The sequence below is a fragment of the Corylus avellana genome, chromosome 2, assembly GCF_965113065.1.
Source record: "Corylus avellana chromosome 2, dhCorAvel1.hap1.2, whole genome shotgun sequence".
Classification (NCBI taxonomy): Eukaryota; Viridiplantae; Streptophyta; class Magnoliopsida; order Fagales; family Betulaceae; genus Corylus; species Corylus avellana.
Genome location: NC_142491.1, coordinates 42,889,929 through 42,902,629, shown reverse-complemented (window position 1 = coordinate 42,902,629; position 12,701 = coordinate 42,889,929). Strand labels below are relative to the sequence as shown.

At 40.6% G+C, this 12,701-nt stretch overlaps 1 protein-coding gene across 7 annotated transcripts in view; it reads right to left on the bottom strand.

Annotated features, from left to right (window-relative positions):
* Window positions 1-11,698, bottom strand: part of LOC132167376 (forkhead box protein, putative (DUF1644)) — a 30,068-nt gene extending 18,370 nt beyond the window's left edge. The window contains exons 1-4 of one of the 7 annotated variants that reach the window (XR_015911479.1): window positions 11,514-11,698; window positions 9,083-9,167; window positions 8,861-8,923; window positions 8,107-8,548 (exon numbers count right to left, since the gene is read on the bottom strand). The gene's annotated coding sequence lies outside the window, so the exon portion shown is untranslated. The other 6 variants (XR_015911482.1, XR_015911481.1, XR_015911483.1 and 3 more) reach the window with 6 other exon arrangements.
* Between the last annotated feature and the right edge of the window lie 1,003 nt (window positions 11,699-12,701).

Below are 12,701 nucleotides of genomic sequence, written 5' to 3'. Positions count from 1 at the left end.
AACCGGCGCACCACTTGTTCTGCAACTTGATCAGCCGATTCCCACGGGCCTTTGAGGCCCAGCAGTCATTATCATGGACGACGGGTGTGTAGATCTGCAAGAATTCGCGTACGGATGAACGATATTTACCTAAGACCATCGCCAATAGAATGCAGTAGGAAATCAGGAGCTTCCACCCATTGGGCATCACCTAACTAGGAGCTAAACCCAGCACCCCCAAAAGCTCTTGAATGAAGGCCAGAAATGGAAATTTCAAACCAGCTCTCAACATAGCCTCATAAACCACTATTTCCCGATATTTAGTCGAGGGGATGACAACTTCGTCATGACGTGGAATTCTGATCACCACGTTATCTGGGATGGCGTAAATATCCCGTAAGCGCTTCTCATCACCTGCTTGCAGGGAAGACTTCCAGTTCAAATAGTCGCCGGGGTTGGGCCTCTCAGGGCCGAGCTCTGGATCAGTTATTGGGTCTGAACCTGGGTTCTTGGCAAAAGGCCCCATGGTTGACTTGCCCATCAGGTAAATCGTCTATGGTATTTGAAGGGGGAAAGCGTTGACAGTTTGAGTGAAGCAACCGGGTCGCCTCCAACAGCCTAAGATAAGGAACGGCGGGCTCCAAAAAGGGGATGAGCAGATTCAAGGGATTCTGGGACCCAAGAAATTGCTCACAGGTACGGATCTAACGGAAGCCCGAAAGAAGATCGCATGAGCAAAGAAGAAGTGAAGAAAATCATGCAAATGAGAACGTGGAGACGCTGTGACAAAGAAGGATAGCCTAATGAAGAGCAAAATAACAAAGGCAAAAAAATGGAAAGAAAAGAGACGAAGAGGGTGTTTGGCAAAAAAACCCCAATTTTACACGGCACTATATACCTCTGGGTTGGCGCCGAAGGATCAGGTACTTGTCGTTAAACAGACTGACGCAATATGTAATACCCGGTTAGAAAATTATATGTGTCAATAATTCCTATTTTAACCCTTCAAAACACCTTACACAAATACACAAATATTTCATAAGGGCTCTATTATTTTTTTAATATAAGTTAGCTTGTCCCATACACGGTTAATCGTGTCTCACTGCAACTGCAACTTAACAAACAAGGCGAAGTAATGATCACCTTGAAAACCCAAGCGTCTAGGCAGCGGCGGAGTTCAAAATGAAGATGTTCGCACGGTTCCCAACGAAGCAGAAAGCGATTTGAGGGGGAGGGTGAGGTTTGCCATCCTCTTTTGAGATGTCTTCTTCCTCTTCTTCCTTAACGACCACTTCTTCAAAGTGCAAGTGCGTAGACTCCAGGAACCTGGCTGCCGAAAGCTCTTCCTGGCCAATCATGATAAGCTCCTCCATCGCTGCCTTGTCAACTTCAACGTCGTCCAGTCTTAGCTCCGCCGGCTTGACTTTATATTTGTCCATGCTCATCAATGCACGAAACATCTCAAAACCCCACCAATAACCGCGAAGCCAAGCCCGATTCCGCACCGAGAACACCCGCCCCAGTTGGGCAAAATAAGTCCACTCTTTCTCCTGGCACAGTTTGAGAGACCGACTCAAGTCTGCCACGTTCTCGACAAGCTCCTCCACCCTCCTCTCCAGGGCCCGGCAACCTCCTTCCAAACGAGATAGCTCGGCTAAGTTAATGATCCTCTCTTTTTCAAAGCTGTCCGCAGCAACCAGCCTCTCCTCTTCGGCCCGAGTCAAAGCCTTAACCAACTCCTCAGATTCCGTGCGACGACGATCCATCTCTGTGTGAACCTTGGCCAATTCCTCGGAGGCCTGGCTAAAATCGACCAGGTTCCCGCAAGCCTTGTCAAGGTCATCGTGAAGTCTGGCTGTCTCCTCAAAATCCTCCGTTGCCTTTTCTCTTGCACTCTTTATAGCGTCGAACAAGTGCCCTTGAAACGCTTGGAGAGATTTAATCTGAGCCTCAGCCTCCTTCAGACTCCCCTCGAGCTTCGAACGCTTCTTACCCTCCTCCCCCGCTTCTCTCTCTCTTTCAGCCTCCATCTCCTCAATAAGGTTCCTTAAATCAAGTTTCTCTCTTTCAGAAGCATTAAGTTTGGCTTCCATCAGACTTCACTGTTCCTCCACGAGTTTCCTCTGACTCTGGCTGAAGAGGAAAGGCTGGCAGCTGCGGACAGCTTTGAAAAAGATAGGATCATTAACTTAGTCGAGCTATCTCGTTCGGAAGGAGTTTGCCAGGCCCTGGAGAGGAGGGTGGAGGAGCTTGTCGAGAACGTGGCAGACTTCAGTCAGTCTCTCAAACTGTGCCAGGAGAAAGAGTGGACTTATTTTGCCCAACTGGGGCGGGTGTTCTCCGTGCGGATTCGGGCTTGGTTCCGCAGTTATTGGTGGGGTTTCGAGATGTTTCGTGCATTGATGAGCATGGACAAGTATAAAGTCAACCCGACGGAGCTAAGACTGGACGAAAGTTGACAACGCAGCGATGGAGGAGCTTATCATGATTGGCCAGGAAGAGCTTCCGGCAGCCAGGTTCCTGGAGTCTACGCACTTGCACTTTGAAGAAGAGGTCGTTAAGGAAGAAGAGGAAGAAGACATCTCAAAAGAGGATGGCAAACCTCACCCTCCCCCTCAAATCGCTTTCTGCTTCGTTGGGAACCGTGCGAACATCTTCATTTTGAACTCCGCTGCTGCCTAGACGCTTGGGTTTTCAAGGTGATCATTACTTCGCCTTGTTTGTTAAGTTGCAATTGCAGTGAGACACGATTAACCGTGTATGGGACAAGCTAACTTATATTAAAAAAATAATAGAGCCCTTATGAAATATTTGTGTATTTGTGTAAGGTGTTTTGAAGGGTTAAAATAGGAATTATTGACACATATAATTTTCAAACCGGGTATTACATACTGCGTCAGTCTGTTTAACGACAAGTACCTGATCCTTCGGCGCCAACCCAGAGGTGTACAGTGCCGTGTAAAAAGGGGCATTTTTTGCCAAACACCCTCTTCGTCTCTCTTCTCTCCATTTTTTTGCCTTTGTTATTTTGCTCTTCACTAGGCTATCCTTCTTTGTCACGGCGTCTCCACGTTCTCATTTGCATGATTTTTTGCACTTCTTCTTTGCTCGTGCGATCTTCTTTCGGGCTTCCGTTAGATCCGTACCTGTGAGCAATTTCTTGGGTCCCAGAATCCCTTGAATCTGCTCATCCCCTTTTTGGAGCCCGCTGTTCCTTATCTTAGGTTGTTGGAGGCGCCCTAGTTGCTTCACTCAAACTGTCAACGTTTTCCCCCTTCAAATACCAGAGACGATTTACCTGATGGGCAAGTCAACCAGGGGGCCTTTTGCCCAGAACCCAGGTTCAGACCCAGTAGCTGATCCAGAGCTCGGCCCTGAGAGGCCCAACCCCGGCGACTATTTGAATTGGAAGTCTTCCTTGCAAGCAGGTGATGAGAAGCACTTACGGGATACTTACGCCATCCCAAGTAACGTGGTGATCAGAATTCCACGTCATGACGAAGTTGCCATCCCCTCGACTAAATATCGAGAAATAGTGGTTTATGAGGCTATATTGAGAGCTGGTCTGAAATTCCAATTTCCGGCCTTCATTCAAGAGCTTTTGGGGGTGCTGGGTTTGGCTCCTAGTCAGGTGATGCCCAATGGGTGGAAGCTCCTGATTTCCTGCTACATTCTATGGCCGATGGTCTTAAGTAAAGATCGTCCATCCGTACGCGAATTCTTGCAGATCTACACACCCGTCGTCCATGATAATGACTGCTGGGCCTTTCAGGCCCGCGGGAATCGGCTGATCAAGTTGCAGAACAAGTGGTGCGCTGGTTCAACCTACAAAGATGGTTTCTTCGTCATTTTCGGGAGCGGGTGGCAACTTCCGATGGAGGGCGCAAGCAGCGGCGTCTTGCCGTCGATCCCTATCAAGTAGGGATTCCCTAGTAGGGCTCGCCTTTTACCCCCTTACTCTCTTTCGGAGGAAGAACAAAATAATATTATGGAGCTTCAAGCTTGGGCGGATGCGAACCCTAAGAAGGTAAAACCAGCATACTTAATTTTCGAATCAAACCTCGCTACCTATCTTGGCTATGAGAAGGGGAAGGGTATTCCTCTCCCCAAATCGATTAGCCCTCCTGTCATCGAAAAATCAAAGAAGAGCGCTGCTGTAAAGGCCCTGTGGGCAGTTTTATGATTTATTAATTGCTATCCAGTACATGGATTGGGGAGGGTTAGGGTGGAGTGTGGGTTTTTGGCAAGGTAAGGGTGCTGTCCATGTGACCCTAAAGCATTTAAATTTCAATATGAGTGACAACTTGTAAATTTCACCTATCTGGTTGAAATTGACCCATTCTTCTATTGGTAATGGTGTTTGAGAATTCAGCGAGAGTATCGAAGAATTCTACCTTTTCCTCTTCGACGGGAGTTTCAACAGCACCGGCCTCAGTGACCTGACCCAACGAAGTTCCCTCAGCGTTGGCTACACCAGAGTTTCCTGGGACAGCAGGTTTGTCTGGTTGCGAGGAAGGTGTAGCAGTTTTCTAATCAATACCACCGGCCTCAGTGACCAGACCCAACGAAATTCCCTTAGCATTCGCTGCACCAGAGTCCATTGGGACAGCAGGTTCGTCTGGTTGCGGGGAAGGTGTAGGTAAGGGCTGGGAAATCTCTTTTTAGAGGATTCCCTGAAAATTGCGATCAGTCACCTCAGGGGATTCACTCCCGCTCGACTTACCGGGGTTTCCACGATGTTCATTTTCCTCTTCACTAGGATCACAATCGGAATAAGGGGCTTATGAGCCTCGATATGAGGTGCCTCCGTAACCCGAAGCTCCGACTTCTCGCCAACATCAATGCGTGTGTCGACCTTGAACTCTTCAGTAGCCCCGGAGAGGAACTCAACCTTACATTTCTTGACAGACTTGGCGCGAGCTTCAACCATGTATCTCTCAGCAGCCACAGGTTGAGCACCCAGATCCGGTCCACCAATGGCCTTTACAGCCGTGCTCTTCTTTGATTTTCCAATGACAGGAGGGCTAATCGATTTGGGGAGAGGAATACCCTTCCCCTTCTCATAGCCAAGATAGGTAGCGAGGTTTGATTCGAATATTAAGTATGCTGGTTTTACCTTCTTAGAGTTTGCATCCGCCCAAGCCCGAAGCTCTATAATATTATTTTGTTCTTCCTCCGAAAGAGACCAAGGGGGCAAAAGGCGGGCCCTACTAGGGAATCCCCACTTGATAGGGTCGACGGCAAGACGCCGCTGCTTGAGCCCTCCATCGAAAGCTGCCACCCGCTCCCGGAAATGATGAATAAACCATCTTTGTAGGTTGAACCGGCGCACCACTTGTTCTGCAACTTGATCAGCCGATTCCCACGGGCCTTTGAGGCCCAGCAGTCATTATCATGGACGACGGGTGTGTAGATCTGCAAGAATTCGCGTACGGATGAACGATATTTACCTAAGACCATCGGCCATAGAATGCAGTAGGAAATCAGGAGCTTCCACCCATTGGGCATCACCTAACTAGGAGCTAAACCCAGCACCCCCAAAAGCTCTTGAATGAAGGCCAGAAATGGAAATTTCAAACCAGCTCTCAACATAGCCTCATAAACCACTATTTCCCGATATGTAGTCGAGGGGATGACAACTTCGTCATGACGTGGAATTCTGATCACCACGTTATCTGGGATGGCGTAAATATCCCGTAAGCGCTTCTCATCACCTGCTTGCAGGGAAGACTTCCAGTTCAAATAGTCGCCGGGGTTGGGCCTCTCAGGGCCGAGCTCTGGATCAGTTATTGGGTCTGAACCTGGGTTCTTGGCAAAAGGCCCCCTGGTTGACTTGCCCATCAGGTAAATCGTCTATGGTATTTGAAGGGGGAAAGCGTTGACAGTTTGAGTGAAGCAACCGGGTCGCCTCCAACAGCCTAAGATAAGGAACGGCGGGCTCCAAAAAGGGGATGAGCAGATTCAAGGGATTCTGGGACCCAAGAAATTGCTCACAGGTACGGATCTAACGGAAGCCCGAAAGAAGATCGCACGAGCAAAGAAAAAGTGAAGGAGTTGGCTAAGGCTCTTACTCGGGTTGAAGAGGAGAGGCTGGCAGCTGTGGACAGCTTTGAAAAAGAGAGGATCATTAACTTAGCTGAGCTATCTCGTTCGAAAGGAGTTTGCCGGGCCCTGGGGAGGAGGGTGGAGGATCTTGTCGAGAACGTGGCGGACTTGAGACAGTCTCTCAAACTGTGCCAGGAAAAACAGTGGACTTATTTTACCCAACTGGGGCAGGTGTTCTCTTTGCGGAATCGGGCTTGGTTCCGCGGTTATTGGTGGGGTTTTCAGATGTTTCGTCCATTGATGAGCATGGACAGTCTCTCAAACTGAGGCAGGTGCTGTTGAAACTCCCGTCAAAGAGGAAAAGGTAGAATTCTTCGACACTCTCGCTGAGGAAGAGAAAGCGAAAGCTCATTTCGCTGCACGTCCCTTGGCCACGGACGAGCCTTCCAAAGATGTTTCGGCTTCGTCAGAAGGTGAAGATTCGGAATCCACTTCTTCTCCTAACTTCCCTGGTGGTTTCAAGACTGTCGTTCACGAAGGTGTGCCTCTCTGGCACGATGATTGGTGGAAGCTGGTAGGACTACTTGGCAACCCTATGGCGGCTCTAGCCCCAATAATTCCCCCGGGGTTCTCTGGGACAGGAATAACTTCCTCGAAGCAGTTGGTGCTTGCTGTGATAAAAAGTAAATGACCCTCCTATGATAAAAAGTAAACCCTAGGAGTCAAAAAATAAAGAAGTTAAACCATAGTGGTGTAATTTAAATCTTCAAAAAAAAAAAAAAAAAAAGCAGTTAAAAACTTGAAAGTATGTTTGGCATTACAATCTCACATATCAAAAGTGTAATTTTACTTTTAAAAAAAAATGTGTAATTTTAAAAATTTTGAAATTTAAAAACTTAGAAAATTCTATGTTTTTAAATTGCAGTCAAGGGTGTTCATTTTAAAAAACATATAATTTTAAAAAATAAACTGTGATTTTAGAGGCTAAACTACAATTTGACCAAACACTTGATGCATTTTTAAAAATAACATTTGCGAATCACACATTTTTAAATTGCACGTTTTAAGTGTTTGATCAAATCGCAATTTAGTCTTTATAATTGTAGTTTAACTTTTAAATCATACGTTTTTAAATACAGATCCCCTTACCTGTGATTTGGAAACCAATATACATTTTTAAACTACAATTTTTTAAAATACGCTTCTAAATAATACTTTTTTTTTTTACAATTTTGTTTCAAATCACAATTTAGGCCTGCAAATTGCATGACCAAATAAACTCTTAAGAGACAAAATTTCTTTAACATAAAATTTCATGTGATACTTACATACTTAAATATGAGAAGTAATAAAATTTCTTCTAACTTTGTTAATGCTAATTGAAAAACATGTGATACTTACATACTTGAATATATCATGTGAATCCAAAGCTCCCACAATAATTACATTTTTTTTTTTTTTTTGTTGATGTTAAACATGCTAGAGTTAGTATTTTTTACAGTTGAAGATTGCACTTTTGACTGTTGATGATTATTTCGTATATTCATATGGAGTAATGTTAGACCTATATCTGGTTTACAAACTCTTTTATAACATATTTACAAGTGTTAAAAAGTTATAAAAGAATTGTGGATCAATTGTAAGTTTAGCATTAATCTATTGTATGAGATAAAGAAATTTGTTGATTTTTTTTTTTTTTTGTTAGAAAATAGTGATTTTGAGTTTTAGATCTCAGTTACCAATTTAATAGATTTGAGACCCAAATTTATGATCATTTTAAATTCGAGACCTCTATCAACTTTTCTGTCATATAAGCAACAGAAATAACATGAAAATCCAATTATACCTCTCACATTATTCCAAAAATAATAACAATAAAAAGAGCAAAAAAACAAATCTTATACTTGAGCACGACCAACAAAATGATTGAACCATATTTGTGTTAAATTATGCGTGTATCAAAACATTTAATAATTTAAATGAATTGACTCTTCAAAGTACCAATTTAAGGGAATGTGATTCCTTTCTTTTGGCCTCAATGAAAACTAAAATACAAAAGAGAGAGAGAGAGAGAGAGAGAGAGAGAGAGAACAGCAAAATTTTATAGTTCAAAAGTGGTAGAATCTATGTCAAGACGAGAGCATATCCCATAGCTGATATGGAAACAACCTGGGAACTGAATGTCTGACTACAGCTATAAGTGCATGCAAAGTCACAATATCACATGTACATATTACCAGCATTTGTATAGGTATGTGAATAAGAAGGAAAGGGTGAAATTATGTGGTAATTGTTGAAGAAGGAAACCTAGCTGATTTTGATCTAATTCTGCCACTATTCTCTGATCTTATTGTCATTACTATTGTAATCTACATTAATTATAATTCCATAATAAATTGTATGATTTTTCTATTTAAACACATTAGATGCCGTATGGCACATGCATAAGGAATAAGACAGCTTCTTCTTCTTCCTCTCTTCTCTTCTTTCTTCTTTTATTTCTTCTTCTCTTCAACTGTAATAACTTAATAATGAATTACACATTGAATAGTACATATTAGTATTTTGCACTTTTAGTACACAGAGATGGACTCTTTTATAAATATGCAGATAGGCACCACTGACTGCTGGGCACAAGTGTAACACCAAGAAGTGCCTAACAAATCACTGGAAGAAGTTACCTACCTATCATGACATGAATATGAGCAATTTAAACTTTGAATAATAATTTTGACGAGCATAATTACTTTCTATGGTGTTATAAGTGCATAATGTAATGAACTGTAATGGCAATTTTGTTATTCAGGACAGAAAAAACATGAAAAAAGTAAGGTACCTTAGCTGTGCCATAATATTGAACTATGTTCTCATGTTCGAACTGACTTAAAAGTGCAATCTCCTGAAAAAAGCAGCACTGGATGAGAAAATAAAATCTAGGCAGAAATAGAAAAATGGAACAGGATAAGCTTTCCAGTCCCAAAAAATTATCAAGCTTGTACAGAATATCAGTACTCAAAACCAAAATACTACACCAGAATAAAGTATAAGCCTGTCTCACCTGCTCAAGTTGATAAACACTTTGCTTTCCCTGACTTCCTTGATCAAGCAGTGAAACTTCCTTCACAGCAAAAAAGACTCCATTGCTGCAGAGAGGGGCAGGAAAATTAACAATAAACAACAAGTACAAATAACACATCAGGACACAAAAAAGGGGGAAAAAACTGAAGTTCTTTATTTACATATACTTATATAAAGAGACCAGCAGCAGCTAATAAATTGTACTGCACAGACAAGAAATATGAATTTTCTTACAGAAGTACAAAAATTTTATGGGAAATAAAATATTATCAAAGGATGGAAGATACAGCTGATGCCCATCTAATTTGGTGCCTAATGGGTAGGGAAAATATGAGGGGTTCTAGGGTTTTGATAAGTAAGGAGAAAGACTTGATTTAGTGTCCACATTTTAAAAGTATTTTCTATGAGATCCACATAAGAAAATTGTTTGGTAAACTTTTTGAAAATTGTTTTGCAAAATCTGAACATGTTTATTTTGAGAAAACACATGTTTATTTTTCGAGGCATGTTTACAACCATCTTTTTCTGTTGAAAAATAATAAATTCTATCATTTCTCTTATTTTTCTCTGTGTGGAACCATGCTTATATATATATAATAAGCACCAATTTTTTTTATTCATGAAGCGGAGGTCACTAGTTCGAATCCCCCCTCCCCCTTCCCTTGTGTGGACATGTCAAAAAAAAAATGTGTGTTGTATTTTGTTTTTTGAAAAATATTATGTTTTCTAAAAAGTGAATAATTTGTTAAATGTTTTGAGACGTGTGTTTTTGGGTTTTAAAACAGAAAAGTGTTTTCGAAAAGCTTAACAAACATACCCTTAGAAATTCCTAGAAAGTTCTAGACTCGACTGAATTATCAAAAGACCCTAAATTTGCAAGAGTATCAAAAAATAACAACTTTTCCCCTCTTTACAAAACTGACATAAACCATGAAATAAAAACCAAAATTAAAAATTGTTTTTAACCCTAAACTCCTGATGAAAACCATATAAGACTGAACCCAATATGCATCGCACATAAACACAAAATAAATCTTGGAATCTACGAAGTTGCAAAGTAACAGCCCATCAATCTTCTATGGTTGCATCGGCATGTCTGTTTCTAATAACCAAATTGGGGGAAGCGAGGGAGGGGAGACAATTTAGGCAATTGTCTAAAACTTTGACCACAACTTTATGAGAACCTTTTTTTAAAATAAATAAATAAATAATAATAATAATAATAAATAAATAAATAAAATTATAAGTGCAACCTTAGGAGAACCTAACAACGAAACAACTCAAATAAGCCTAAAACCTCTTTATCAACCACTTGGTCTTTCATAAGAACAACAACATGTAGCCAATGGACCTTGGGAGGTAGTACGAAAGTAGCCAATGGTTTTTTTTTTTTTCAAACGAGCTTTTAGGGTGTTAAACGCACTTTTGAAGTCATCAAATGCACACCCAAACAGGCCCTAAGTAGTCAATGTATTGATATCAAGAGAGAGCAAAAGAAACAAAGAAAAAACAGGACTTCAACAGTTAACATTTTACAAGGCTGGCAATTCCAATTGGAAGATTATTCAACTGATTATTAAAATATAACAATCCATTTCAGAATGAAATGTATAGTCTCTTAAGAAAGGCCCCCAGTTCTAATGGCAGAAGGACCCTATAAGCAATAGACATACTTGAAGGCACCTATAGGAACTTCTAAGAATGTCATGTTACAATACTCGAACAATTACACAAAAGTAACATAATATGTGATAGTTGCCAATTAAAAAGAAGAAAAAAAATCACGTCTGAATCCTTTTGCATCCAAAATTATCACCCAAAAGAAAAAAAACTTGCGGGCCAAATTTCAAGGTGTATCGTAGATCATTAGGATGAAAAATCCACACTTCAAACAACGACCCAGAAAAATGGTTATTTTATCATGGTACATCAAATCAACAACCATTTTACCAGCCAAACCATTATATTAAACTGATGAGACTAGTACCCAAAGAAACTTTACTTCGCCAACTATGATACGGCAAGCTCCAAGCCAAAATGTGGTCATTTCTTACAAGATTAATATCCATCAATTTGAGTCGGCAAACCCCCCAAATTTCAAAAGAAGCAGACACATCTTACACAAACAATTCAAAGTCAAGTTTTCCTAAAAATAAAGAGACGTAAAATATTATCAGCAAGATCATTGTCCGAAATCGTTAACAACCATAAAAAATACCCGCAGCACTTCTTGCTTTTGATTCCTAAATTAAACCTAATTAAACCGAGGAAAAAACCTGCCCTTCATAAATAATGCAAGTAACGAATCAGTCTAATCATTAAACCCTAGAAACGCATACAAACGATTCCGAACAAATAATCATAAAAATAAAGACTTCGAAACGGAAGCTTCAGATCGGAAGCGATTGTACCTTGGTGCCTCCGGGAATTGTGCGGCTCGCGGATCAGAGGGAGTGAGACGGAGAGACTTGCGTTTCAGTGTGTCGCGTGTCTAGAAATCGAAGGAGAAGGAGGCGAAGAGCACGCGATCACCTCGCTCACGTTCGCCCAATCGCTACCGCTTGCGTTGCGTGCCCTACTTCTCATTAAATATTATTCGCTTTTCCGTTCTCGCTGACATAGTTACGCCACCATTACACATCCGACGGATTATGGAGCCCAACCCATGGGATTTTTCTTTAGTGGGCCTTAGGTTAGTTTGGATTTGCAATTTAAAATAATATTATTTAACAAATAATAATTTTAAAGGTTAAATACCTTTGATCTCTAAGATTTACTTTTTATCACATGAAGTCCATCTAGTTTGCCTAAAAACAGAAATGATCCCTCTGTCAAAATTCTGTCCAAAATAATTTTGACGGAACGTCACATCAACACTAATCACGGTTTGACATGTGTCTATTTAATTAATTAATTAAAAAAATAATTTTTTTAAAATTAAAAACATTAAAAACTTATATTTAATTAAAATAAAAATAAAAATAAAAATGGGGGTGGTCGTAGCCACCCCATTTGGCCATTTGGGGTGGCCTTTGGCCATCAAATCACCCCAAGGGCCTTTTCGGCAAATTGAAAAAAAAAAAAAAAAAAATTCAATTGCCCTTGAGTGTAGTTCGGCCACCCCCATGGCGCAAATGGCCAAAGCGAGATCCCAATTTAAAAAAAAAAAAAATTAATTAATTAATTAAATATAATTTTTTAATGTTTTATTTTTTAAAAATATATTATTTTTAATTAATTAATCATATGGACATGTGTCAAATCGTGATTGGTGTTGATGTGGCGTTCCATCAAATTTTGAAAAAAAATTTGATGGAGAGACCATCTCCGTCTTTAGGCAAACTAGATGGACTTCCTGTGATAAAAAGTAAACCCTAAAGGTCAAAAAATAAAAAAGTTAAACCATAGGGGTGAATAAAGTATTTAGCCCTAATTTTAAAATATGTAATTTAAATCTTAAAAAAAAAAATTTAAAAAAAAAATGCAGTTAAAAGCTTAAAAGTACGTTTGGCATTACAATCTCTCATATCAAAAGTGTAATTTTACTTCTTCTTTTTTAAATGTGTAATTTTAAAAATTTTGATATTTAAAAACGTATA